This window comes from Panthera uncia, chromosome A2 (assembly GCF_023721935.1).
Source record: "Panthera uncia isolate 11264 chromosome A2, Puncia_PCG_1.0, whole genome shotgun sequence".
NCBI classification, from domain to species: domain Eukaryota; kingdom Metazoa; phylum Chordata; class Mammalia; order Carnivora; family Felidae; genus Panthera; species Panthera uncia.
In genome coordinates, this window is record NC_064816.1 from 122687405 (window position 1) to 122701271 (window position 13867).

General features: G+C 41.6%; 1 long non-coding RNA gene across 5 annotated transcripts in view; it reads right to left on the reverse strand.

Moving 5' to 3' along the window:
• Positions 1-13867, reverse strand: part of LOC125930868 (uncharacterized) — an 81224-nt gene that overhangs the window by 35691 nt on the left and 31666 nt on the right. For all 5 annotated transcript variants that reach the window (XR_007460279.1, XR_007460276.1, XR_007460278.1 and 2 more), the window contains one exon: positions 6982-7097. This is a non-coding gene — a long non-coding RNA (uncharacterized LOC125930868). The remainder of the gene's footprint in view (positions 1-6981; positions 7098-13867) is intronic.

The window sequence follows — 13867 nt, forward strand, 5'->3', positions numbered from 1 at the left end:
GCATATATCCTCCTTGTCCAGGAGGGGAAAGTATGTCTTTCTCTACCTCAATTCTTCCTAGAAAACAATGTTAAGGTGGATCTGGATGTGACAAATATTTCCATTCTGGTGAATCTTACAGGTAAATATCATGAGAGTGAGTCAGGTGTTCTGTTCATAAAATTATGGTGAAATACATATAGCATAAAATATACCTTTTTAACCCTGTTTAGGTGTACAGTTCAGTGGCTTTAAGAACACTCATATTGCTTTGCAACCATCACCACCATTCATCACTAGAACGTTCTTCATCTTGCAAAACTGAAATCCTATACCCATTAAATGCTAACTCCCCCGTTCTCCCCTCCCCCAGCCCCTGGCAACTACCACTTTACTTTCTGTCTCTGAATTCAACTACTCTAAGCACGTCATATAGTATTCGTCCTTTTGTGATCTGGCACTTATTTTGAAAGTTCATAATGAAATAGGAAAAGCATATCTAGGTAACAGTAAGGAGAGATGAAACTAAAAGAGTATATAGTAGGATTTATCAAGCATGGAACGAGGCAGGGCGTTAACATAAACAAAGTGGCAAGTAGATAAGGGAGAAATGCCTGGCAAGTACCTAAGTGTTTCAACTCCTTAGCTCAAAAGAAGTCCCAAATAAGTAGACTGCATAAGGAACTCAGCTACTCTGTGGCAGAGCTTGGTTTGAGTCTAGCTTTTTCTGACCCTAAAGTTCCACTGCATTGATATTTTTATTTTATGAACCAATTTCCTCTAGTGGGGTTACTCATCTTTTACAACATTAAGAAATTCCCCAGGGATAAGGAACACGTCCCTTTCTCACTGTTCTCTCATGCAAGCATTGGTCACCTATCAATTAATTTTAAAACGTCAGACTTCTGAGAACTTGAACCCTAAGTGTCTTCTATTATCTTACCCTTTGTCTCAAACACTATAACTTAAGAGTGGCTGTTTACCTAGAGCTTGGATCCCCTTGAGGTCTCAGGATCTTGACAGTCATTGTCACTTGGGTTTATCCCATTTCGTAAGATTCTTTCAAGGGGCCTGAGGGAAGGCAAAGGTCATCAGAGGTCACTCCCACACTAGAAGTGAGAAGTGAGGAGAAACTTCTAAACTGGAGATTTGTAGAATCAGCAAAAGGATTAGTTGGGACAAACAAGTTTTGTTTGTTTGTTTTAATGTTTTTTAAAATTAATGTCAATTGTTTAATGTGTATTTATTTTTGAGAGAGAGAGACAGAGAGAGAGAGACAGCATAAATGTGGGAGGGGCAGAGAGAGAAAGGGAGACACAGAATCAGAAGCAGTCTCCAGGCTCGAGCTGTCAGCACAGAGCCTGATGCAGGGCTGGAACTAAAGGCCGTGATGATCATGACCTGAGCTGAAGTTGGATGCTTAACCAACTGAGCCACCCTGGTGCTCCTTGTTTATTTGTTTTTTAATAAGCACAGGTCTAGCCAAAAACCAGGCAACAAAAGAAACATTAATTTTGGTGTACTTCCAGGGTTAACAGACAGCATACCTGGTCACTAGCATGTTGGAACAGTGGGAATGTCTCATGGATTCTGCCGTTCCCACCCCCCCAACCTGACTCAGCTCTGATGCCGTCAGCACAGGACTCTAGGCATCTAGACTCTGTATTGGGTTCCCTCCTTGCAAGGGCTGCAAGTCACACTGAAAGTCACAGAGTTCTTATATTCTGCTGCATTTTTAACACTCTAACTGTTGGTGTTCTTGTTTGCTCTCGACAAGTCTGTGCTGTTGCTGGAGAAGCAATGTTCTCAATTTGTAAATCTGTTTAAAAACAGCAGGCAATAGACCATCCTTATTGCTGATGCTGGCAGTGTTGGGGGAAGTTTTATAGTTCTGCCAAGATGGAGTGACATCCCACCCAGTGCTCCTCCCTGAACAGGCACAGGGTGAGGGCTCGGTAAGCCACAGCCGCTGTGGGTGTTCAGCCCCTGGAGCATGCTGGGGAGTTCCCATACAGGAACATGGAGCAAGGGCGACATTTATGTCTATGTTCTCTTAATAAATGTCATCACGGAACCTATTGACATTAGCTAGGCACTGCAGGGGGCTTATCCAGCTCATGTCCTCAGCATTCTTTGGTGTCCTCCTGACACTCCCCATGACTCAGACCCCAGATCCACTACCTTCAGCTTGGCCTCCAGGAAAGTGAGTTTCCAGCACAGTTTAGAAAGAGGAAAAGAAATAAGAAGGTCTTCATTTTTTTCAGGTCATCCTGAAGCAGGACTCTGAGGCAAGAACTTAGGTGCTGGTGGCTTATTGGGAAGAGATCCCAGGAAGCAGAAGCAGGGAGTGAAGTGAGACAGAGAAGGAAAAAGCCAACACAGGACACATGGATGAGGAGGCTGTAGGATATAGTGGGGACTCAGTCCTTCTAGGGACTCGGAGAAACTGTGGAACGTGCCTCAGAACTCTCCCACCCAAGCATGGCGAGGCTGGGAATTTACCCAGGGTCCTCTCCAGGGATCAACTTTCCCACGCCCTGGTTGTACCTATGTGCAACCTGTATTGTTGAGGCCCCAGGCAGATTGTCACACTGTGTGGAAGAAAGGAGTGAAGGTAGAGAAAGCTCAAAGCCACAAAGCCCAGGTCTTTGGCCATGAATCTGGGCCAGAGCCCAGCAGCTGACAGCTTGCTCTTACTTAGTATAAGAAAATGGCCAAGTCCTACTCACATTCTGATTTTAAAATAGGACACAGGGCACCTGGGTGGCTTAGTCGGTTAAGCATCTGACTGTTGATTCTTGGCTCAGGTCATGATCTCATGGTTCATGAGATAGAGCCCCACGTCCGGCTCTACACTGACAGCACTGAGTTTGCTTGGGATTCTCTCTCTCCCTCTCTCTGCCTCTCCTCTGGTTTCTCTCTCTTTTTTTCTCTCTCAAAATGAATAAACATTAAATAAATAAATAAATAAATAAATAAATAAATAAAATGTGACACACTCACCCCTCCAAGATCCTCAGAATTATTTGGTCCCACCATTTGCTGAGATAGTAATAGATCTGGTTTCTCATAATCCTTTGCCTGTGGTAGCAGTAGTGGCAATGGCAATAAAAAGTCACAAAAGTCATGGCAACTGGGCTGAAGCCAGGCTCCTCAAAACCATTACAAACTGCCTACTTGCGAGGCGGCTTCCAACAAATGTATTTTCTGGTGGCCACTAAGAGGGGCACAGGTGTGAACATTTAGAGTAAATAAGTAGGCATGAATACTTAGGAGATTTCCCTAGTGGGACCGAGGACACCAAGCCAGGGAAAAGGGACTTTGCTGACTTGTGGAAAAGGATCTTAAAGTGACTAGTATGTTTATTCAGTTGCTTAAGAGGTGATGAAAACTCACAGTTACCTGGAGTTCTCTGGCTCCCCTAAAATCCAAACGGGATTAACAGAAGTTGGAGATCATCTCTGAGTATTTTTTGTTGGCCGATGAAAAACTTACTTCATTGATACAAACAGTTGCAATGATGATGCAAGTGTTTCTGGGTCCTGGCAATCCTGAAAGGACCCAGAGGCACCTGTGAATCATTTGATTAACATTACACATCTGTCTTCTCCTCCATCAGCCTAGGGCGCATTTGCCATTTTATATCTCATTCATGGTTTCTTGGCTAGTTTTCTTGAGCTCTATGCTATGCTGCTAAGGCTGGCATGATTCCTGAGCCCGAAAAAGCAGCTGACAAATCCACTAAGGTAAGGTGCCATCCATGCCGAAAACTGCCAAGTGGGAACTCTCTCACCATTTATGATTCATTCAACTCTGCTTTGACCAAAATGCTGTGTCACAGGTTAGCAGAGGATATGATGGGGAAAGACAGGCAGGGAACTTGCCCTTTCTTCACTGTCCTGTGTTTGGGGAGGTGGGAGTGGGAGTGTCCTAGGGGTAGATTAACTGTGTGGTGGTCTTGGGAGCTCAGGGTAGGCTTGGTAAAATTATGAGAATCTGGTGGCTTTGGATAAAGCCTTGGGATACTATGATGAAGATTCTTAGACCTGAAGGGAGGGCAAAGGTCATCAAAGGTCATTCCAACACACTAGATGTGAGGAGGGAGGAGAAAGAGTGAACAATTTTGTTCTTTTGGTGCTTTGAGTTTAGGGTCAAGCATAGCAAGGAATCTAATCAGAGTTTGGGTTTTGGCTGTCATGTGCTCAGAGATATTAAAATCCTTTTTATAGTTAAATTTTATTTTAGCAGGAGCTTGGGTCTATTCTGGAAGCGAAGGTTTGGGGTAGGCAAGAACAAAGTGTGAGGGGGAACTAAACACAATGGAATTCTGGCAAGAAGCTGCCTCTACTCCCATCAGAGCAGCAAAAGCAATTTTGGAAGTGGAGGGTTACGAATTGGAGATGGCGGCCACACGAGGCATTTTCTCTTCATCTGCATGATCTCTTGCACTCTGGATTGTTCTTTGAGAGCACTGGCACCTATATTAAGTATTTCAACACCATAGGCAGGACAGCATGGTGGTGTTCCCTATCAGGAACAGGGACATAGACTTGAGAATGCTTTCAGTTACTTGCTTTGAGTGAAAAAGTTCTAAGTGCCAGAGTAGGACACAGAACCAGGTCTCAGATCTCAGGGTGTTGTGCTTTCTGCCAAGCAATCAAGACGTTTTGTCTCCTGTGTGTTTCAGCCGTGCCTTCTATTTGTGTACACCCATCTCTCTCTCTTTCCCTATCTCATTTTCTCCTTCTTTTTAAAAAAATTTTTAATGTTTATTTACTTTTGAGAGAGACAGAGCACAAACCAGAGAGGGGAAGAGAGAGAGACACACAGAATCTGAAGCAGGCTCCAGGCTCTGAACTGTCAGCACAGACCCTGACGCGGATCTCGAATTCACAAACCACGAGATCGTGACCTGAGCCGAAGTCAGATGGTTAACCGACCGAGCCACCAAGGCACCCCTCATTTTTTCTTTCTATCCATCCTCTTGTCTACCTACTTATCTACCTACCTACTTACCTACCTATCTATCTCTATCCATTTAGAAAGGGCCTACCAGGCAAGTTAGTCTTTCAAACAAGGGATAAAACTGACTGCTGAACAATAGCTATATTGCTATTGCTGGTAAAACATTTCTTTAATTTGAGCTAAATTCAGAATTTGTTAATAATTTACCCAAAGCAGGGGCACCTGGGTGGCTCAGCCGGTTGGGTGTCTGACTTTGGTTCAGGTCATGATCTCATGGTTTGTGGGTTCGAGCCTCACATAGGGCTCTGTGCTGGCTGCTCAGAGCTTGGAGCCTGCTTTGGATACTGTGTCTCCCTTGCTCCCTGCCCCTCCTCCACTCTCTCTCTCTCTCTCTCAAAAATAAATAAACATTAAAAAACATAATTTACCCAAAGCATAATATGAGCTATCTGTCAAGATGGAAATAATTAGTGATAATCCAGTAAAAGGGGACAGTTTTAATTTATTAAAAAAATCATTTAAGAACTTTAGACATTAACAAACCAATGCAATGTTTGTTGCTGTATGTAAACAATTAATGTACTAAGTATTCTGTCCATTAAAGGCAGTTTATTTCTGTCTCCATTTGGAAACACTTTGTTGGTTATTCGTTTGAGTAACTCTGTGTATTAGAATATGATGTTATTAAGTGAAAATGAACTTGAGAAGATAGGCTATTGTTAGAAATTGTTATTCTATCATGGAATTAAGCCAGACTCCAGCCTTTATTATCAGAAAGCAGAGAAGAATGAGGCCAGGAAATAACACCATTTGGTCTCCCAGGAAGGCATAAGATCCTCTGTATTAACCCACTCCATCCCATGTCACAAGAATTCTAATGTGAATGGATCTGTGTATAAGGATATGTAATGACTCCCAGCACTTTGATGTAGAGAATTTTGAGAAACAAGGAAAGAGGTTTTGATTCCAGGTCAGAATGGAAAGTTTTCTATTTTTCTTTTCCCTTTCTGCAAATTTGCTCTCCTTTCTCCTGGCACTACTTCTGTAAGAGGGGTAAGGGGCTGCCTCCTCCTTCTACCTCCAGGAACATGTTCAGATTCAGATTCCACCTTCCTCTTCCTTGTTTTTCTTTGGCATGATTTCCCTTGGAATGGCTTTACCTGACCCTTTGAGTGGTAATACTTAGAGGGCCAGAATACGGTCTGGACCGAAGGGAAATACATAGAGGAAGTGTCTGTCAGCTTTGCCTCTCGCTCTCATAGCTGCCACGTTTAAGTAAGAGAGTCACTGAGCCTCCATTAAGGGTTTGATCTTAGGTCTGGGCCCAAAGTCCCACTAGGCGACATTTTGCCTAGGCTTATGCTGTGTGTGTTGATCTATGCTCCATTAAGTATCTATTGGTATATAACAAATTATCCTAAAACTTAGTGGCTTAAAATGTTAAACATTTATTGTGTCACACAGGTTTTGTGTCAAAATCTAAGATTTCTAGTTTGGATCTCTCATGAGGTGGCAGTCCTAATGTTGGCTAGGGCTGCAATCATCTGAAGGTGGGACTGGGGCTAGAAGATGAATTCCAAGATGGCCTTTTCAGATGGCTGGCGGTTAAGAGGAAGTCTGTCTCAGGTGTTGCTAGCTGTTGGCAGGAGTCTTAAATCCTTATCACCTCAGCCTCTTTACATGGCTATTTGAGTGTCTTCCTGACAGGAAGCTGACATTCCTTCAGAGTAAGTGATTCAAGAGAGAAGAGAGAGTGAGCAAGGAGGAAGTTGCAATGTCTCTTACGGCCTAGTCTCAGAAGCCATACACCATTGCATCGCTTTGCTAGAACTTCCACACTCGAGGGTAAGGGAATTAGGCTCTACCTTTTGAAGGGAGGAGCATCAGGTAATTGGTGGACATATTTTGAAACCACCACACAACCCAAAGACTGCTAATGCTCACTAGTCTCTGTGTCTCCTTTTGTGTTGGGCATGCAGCTAAATTTTATACCCTTACTCCTTTTTGTCACCTTTGTTTTTGGAGTCAGACCCTTACCTCCGTGACTGAAATCGAGTCCACGGATGTCAGCAGAAGTGATGCATGCTTCTTCCAGGCCTGTCCTCTCAGAAACCCACGTTGCTTTCCATTCCTTCTTCTCTTTCCATAGTGACCTACAAGGAATGTTGAAGATGTTGCCTCATGCTCCTAGCATCACAGGCTGAAAGGATCCTTGGTGTGACAGGGAGAATGGCTCTGTTGTGTGCAGTGGTCTGCGATCTGGTGAAGTCATACACTTTTATCATTTTAGATGCAGATTTCTGGGCTTATTTCTTTTTTTTTAAATTTTTTTTAATGTTTATTTATTTTTGAGAGAGTCAGAGACAGAATGCGACTGGGTTAGGGTCAGAGAGACAGGGAGACACAGAATCCGAGGCAGGCTCCAGGCTCTGAGCTGTCAGCACAGAGCCCGACGTGGGGCTTGAACTCATGAGCTGTAAGATCATGACCTGAGCCGAAGTCGGATGCTCAACCAACTGAGCCACCCAGGCACCCCCGGGCTTATTTCTTATAGCAGCTGAATTTATTTACTCTAATAGGCTATGTTCAACAGAGACTTAAGGAAATTATGTAGGATATGAGTATGAGTGTAGGATAACTATGCAATTTTTTATGTATTACCATGAAAAATTTTTGGAAAAATGTAGATCATAGTGTTGGTGGTAATTTGGGGATAGTGTTTACTTCTTTTTAATACTTACTTTTGGGGTATTTTCCAAATATCCTGGTGTTGTAAAAATAGAATTTCTTATCTTTATTAAATTTTTTTATTGATGTATGCTTGACATACAACATTATATTAGTTTTGGGTATACAACATAATGATTCAATATTTGTATATATTACAAAATGATCACAGTAATAAGTCTAGTTAACATCCATCTTCATTCATAGTTATGTATTTTTTTTCTCTTGTGATAGGGACTATTAAGGTCTATTCTCTTAGGAACTTTCAAACATGCAATACAATATCATTAACTATAATCACCATGCTGTGCATTCCATCCCCATTAATTATTTTATAACTGGAAGTTTGTACCTTTTGACCTGCTTCACCCATTTCACCCACCTCCCTCCTCCTGTCTCCAGCAATGACTAATCTGTTTTCTGTATCTATGAGCTTGTTTTTTTTATTTGTTTGTTTGCTTTTAGATGCCACATATGTGTGAGATCATATATTTGTCTTTCTCTGTCTGACTTATTTCACTTAGCATAGTGCCTTCAAGATCCATCCATGTTGTTGCAAATGGCAAAATTTCATTATTCTTTATGGCTGAGTAGTATTCCACACATTCGTTCACTCATTCATACATACATACATACATACATACCACATATCCATGCGTCCATCAATGGACACTTACATTGTTTCTCTATCTTGGCTGTTATAAATAATTCTACAATAAATATGAGAGTGAAAATATCTTTTTGAATTTTTTTAAGTTTATTTATTTTGAGAGAGACAGAGAAGAGTACGAGTGGGGGAGGGGTAGAGAGAAAGGGAGAATCTCAAGCAGACTCTGCACTATCAGCACAGAGCCTGATGCAGAGTCTGAACCCAAGAAACCCTGAGACCATAACCTGAGCCGAAATCAAGAGTCGGACACTCAATCTACTGAGCTACCCATATTGCCTTTGAGTTAGTGTTTTTATTTTCTTCAGATAAATACCCATAAGTGGAACTGCTGGGTCACATGGTAGTTCTATTTTAAATTTTTTGAGGAACCTCCATACTCTTCTATAGTGGCTGCACCAGTTTGCATCCCCACCAACAGTGCACAAAGGTTCTGTTTTCTCCACATCCTCACCAATACTTGCTACTTCTTATCTTTTTGATAATAGCCATTCTAAAAGGTATGAGGTAATACCTAACTATGATTTTGATTTGCATTTCCCTGACAATTAGTGATGTTGAACATCTTTTCATGTATCTGTTGGCCATCTGTTGGTATGTTTTCTTTGGAAAATGTTTACTCAGATCCTCTGCCAATTTTTTAATCGGATTGTTTTTTGTTTTTGTTTTTGTTTTTTGTCATTGAATTATATGAGTTCTTTATATATTTTGGATATTAACCCCATATCAAATATATGACTTGCAAATATTTTCTGCCATTTGGTAGGTGGATATTTCTTTTTCTTTATGATTTCCTTTGTGCAGAAAGAAGCTTTTTAGTTTGATGTAGCCCCACTTGTTTCTTTTTGCTTTTGTTGACTTTGCTTTTGGAGTCAGATCCTTAACTTATCATCTTTAAAAAAGCAAAATACTAATTTCGTAAACATGATGAATCTTTATTCTTATTTTACTATTATTTTTATTTTTGTTTATCCTTTCTGTTACTTAGATGACCTATGTTCTTTAACTTTTTGGCATCCAGTGGCCAAGATGCAGCTGCCTACATACCCAAGAAAGCTAATTACATGCCCTTCTTGTTACCTCTTGCCTCAGCTGATATCCCTGAGATAGCAGAGATTCATAACAAGAGGGGGCTAAGTCAGAAGATCTGCTGGGACTTCTGTAGCACAGACCAGGCAGGAGAAAGGAGCCAGGATCTGATGTGCCAGGTGGGGAAACATAGCTGAACTATGAGAAATCGCTGTTTATGGCTCTAATTCAGTCTTGGTTTTGCTTTTGCATTTTGTAATTCCTTGCTTTTTTGTATTTTTTTCTTTCAGCTTCATAAGTTCCTACTATATCTATTCTTTCATCTCAACTCTTCTGTCCTTGTAGTTCTCTGATCCTCTTTTCTGGAGGTTATGCCCTCCATGTCTTTTTGAAGACACAAAGCCAATACCTTTTGATTTTTTCCTTTTTCCTCCCTCCCTCCCTCTTCCCTTCCTTCCTTCCTTCCTTCCTTCCTTCCTTCCTTCCTCCTTGGTTGTTGAAAGACATGTTTATATACATGCTCTTCTAAGTTTTCAGGAAACATTACTTTTTCCATAGGCTTCAGGATATTTTATGAATCACCTCATGTTTTTCATTTGTCTGTTTCCACATATTTTAATAGGAAAAGATTTTTCTGGGCCAACAGATAATATGCTTAGCCTAGAGGGTATCAAATAGATTCAAAGTTGAATAAGAAAGGTGCCTGCCTCAAAGGCCCACCATCCCAACATTTATCAATATATCCTAACTAATAGTCACAGTACTGAATACTAATCTTATATCAGAGGGAAGAATGGAGCATTCTGGGGGTATAGGGGAGGGAATAGTGACACTGCCTAGAGACATGAAAAGAAGGGTAAATTTGACCCATATCTTGAAGAATGAGCTATAATTCACTCAGTAGAGTAGAGGAGGAAATAGTATGTGTAAAGTTGTGGAGATGAAGAGAGTAAGCAGTTTGGATAGCAATAGTGGAGGGTGATGTCTGAGGGCAGGAGATGATGGCAGAGGGATATGCAGAAGGCCATTATAAAGAAGCCCATGGCCCAGGCTGATGATTTTAGATTACATTTGGAAGGCAAAAAGAACCAACTGTTGGGTTTTAAGTAAGGGGGCGATGTGAAAAGTTCTGCAGTTTGAAAACATGGTTTTCATCATGGTGGCATGGTGGCAGTGTATGTATCCTAGATGTATCCAAGAGGCTGCCACTGCAGGCGGGGTGATTTCTCATACTCCCTGAGGGACTTCTGCGGACTCAAGTGTCCCTGGGCAGGACAGTACCAATTATTGTAAAAATATGCTTTAATGGTCTTTCTTTCAAAAGAATCCAATTAACCATTTTTCTTCCTTCTATTTAAACATAAATATTCCTGGGGCAGCACCTGCGTGGCTCTGACAGTTAAGTGTCTGACTCTTGATTTCTGCCCAGATCATGATCATGAGATCAAGCCACGCATGGGACTCCATGTGCTGACAGTGTGGAGCCTGCTTGGGATTCTCTCTCCCCCTCTCTCTGTGCCCCTCTCCTGCACACTCTATCAAATAACAAATAAATAAATTTTAAAAACATAAGTATTTCTGTTATATGAAGCATCTAAAATAGCCCTGGATTGCTCTTTCCAGTTAAAAACATGTTTTATGTGCTTGTATTTTGTTTATAGGATGCCTTTGCCTTTGAATAATCTGAAAATCTCCTCAGTGGTTAAAGTGGTGAGACGTGTTTGGTTTCACTTTAAAACACTTCCAAACCAACTTCTCCTCCTCTGTCTCCCATGTTCTATTCTCTGTACTTGGGAGACATTAACATGCAGGTCAGCTTGTGTCTGTTGCCCTCCCCATGCCTCCTGGGACTTAAGGAGGTGTGTCAGCCTGCCGGACCCTGTATTCTTGGTCCCATCGTGACATCTGCCAGGCTGTGTTTGTTCACTGGAGCTTTTGGCAGCCCCAGTTCCTTGCGAAGATGAGATGATTTATGTAAGACAAAGGAACGCTGCCAAAATGTCAGAATTTGTGCTGTGTCAGGTGGCTGCAGTGCTCCACACCGAGCAGTCTTTGTTGGGTAGTCATTAGCAACTACTTTAAGGTAATTTTCTTAGGCGGGGTGAATCATTTCTCCAGCAAATCCTGTTTGCATAGGAGCAGAGATGCCGAGAGAATGAAATTCTCTGCCTGTGTTCCTTGGTCCTGTGGGAGTCTTTGTATGGTTGAGATTAGGTGATGCCTGGCCTGTTGCTGATCCTTATTCTATAGGATGCTCAAAGGCAGAAGAGTATTTCTCTGCATTATAGAAGCCAGTGACTAGGGAATAATCAATGGGGCAGAAGGAATCCCAGACATATATTTCTTTGAAGAAGGCTATGGGGAAATTTACTGCGCTGAGATTTCTCTTAATTGTGGAAGAGACCTGTTTGGATCTCAATGGCCTGTACTAGCCGCTAGGGCTGCCATAACAAAATGCCACAGACTGGGTAGCTTAAACAACAGAAATCTATTTTCTTGTAGTTCTCAAGGCTAGACGTCCAAGGTCAAGGGACTGCTAAGGTTGGTTTGTGGTAAAGACTCACTGCCCAGTTTACAAATGGCCACCTTGCTACTGTGTCATCACATGGCCTGTCCTCTGTTCATGTGCAGAGAGACAGAGAGCTCTCTGGTCTCTGTCTCTGTCTCCTCCTCTTTTTGTAAGAACACCTGTCCTTTTGTATTAGGGTCCCAGCCTTATGACTTAATTTAACCTCATTTACCTTCATAAAGGCCCTATCTCCAAATACAGTCACAGTAGGGGCTAGGGCTTCAATACACGAATTTGGGGGGGACACAATTCAGTCTATAACATGGCCTGATCAGGAAAATGAACACAGAACTTGGAAACCATGAAGGCCAGGGACTGGGAATTGGAACTTGGACCTGAGGATTAATTGGATTCCTGGGTATTCTGCTGTAATGAACCCAAGGGCAAATCCTACACCTCTTCAAAAGGCTTTGCCTGTGAAAGGATGTCCCATTGGTCCTTGGCAGGGCCAGAAGGAAAGGCTGTTTAGGAGAGAGGTGTGTCTTAGAACCTCTTTAAGAGATTCTATTTCTATAGAAATACCTACACATTGGATCAAAGTGCAATTTGTGAAATTGGGACCTAAAAAATACCCTGGGAGGAATGAGTTATGTGGACAAATACTTAAGAAAATAGAGAATATTATTTTATTGTCAGAGATTCATATCCCCAAGAGGAAAAAAAAAAGATACTGCAAAAACAAAAAACAAAAAACAACCTGTTTAACTTTTCTTAACCCAAAATTTCCTAAAGTTAAGTGACCAGATAAGCTACTTTTCTTTCAAGAGCAGAAACTTCTTTGGAAAATATTATTCCAGGTTTCTTCTGGTCATGTTGGGAATGGGATGACATAAAGAACCCATATCACAAGATAAGGTCCTGTGGTTACATAATTTATTTCCCTCTAAGAGACTCCTTAAGCAATCCCAAAGAAATGAAAATCTATGCTCATTTTACCTACTGTCCACAAGTTCCCTTCCTAATGCCATTGCATTGTCTTCATCATAACCTTCTTCCACACATCAACTCTAAGCTGCAAGAAAAGTGTTCCTTTTCATTTTGTCCTAAACTTAGGAAAGGGACATCTGGTCCCCATCAAGCTACTAGGTAAGAAACTTTTTCATCATTGAAGTTGAAAACTATGATTTCATGGTGACTCAGGTTTCTCCACCTATGCTAAACAAGGCCAGATCCTGGCCTTTCTTTGGGGATCGTATGTTATTTTCTGTATTTCCTTAATACCTGTCTACATTGCCTCACCTACAGATTGGGGCAGTAACTAACACCAGCCTTGCCCATCCCCAAGGTTGGTGACAAAGATTAATAAGAAGTTCAAAGATGTACTGTTTATTTGGAAAGGAACTGTAAAAAAAAAAAAAAAAAAAAAAAAAAAAAAAAAAAAAAAAAAACCAAGGTGGTGTTATTACCCTCAGAAATTTACAGGGAATAGTAAAGTCCAAAGAGGCTTCAAAGTCAAATGCAGACCTTGAGTCTGGTTCTGAGTCTGGAAGCACAGGGAGGAAAGTGAGTACTGGAGAAGGTAGAGCTCTAAAGAACAGGAATAGAAGGTCCATACTAGGAACTCTTCACTAGCCCAGTGGTTGGGTGTCTAGTCAAAACTAAAAGACCTGGTCTTGCTAAAATTTGGGGGACACAAACATAATCTAAAATCACTTTGGAGTTTAGAGTCCTAAGGGGAATAATAAAGGAGACAGGCATTCTCTTGCCATATACCTAGATTATAATATGGTTTTGGTAAATTGGGGGAAATATGGTGCTGTCATACTAGTGAGAGCAGAAGCAGCATTAGCAAGCCTCAACCTGTGTCCAGAACACAGGTGAAGAGAAGGTCCATGTGTTAGTAGCCAGCATGGCCTTCATGTCTATGACATCTCAAAGGACTCCCTGAGGGGCTCCCTGGCTGGCTCAGTCGGTGGAGCATACGACTCTTG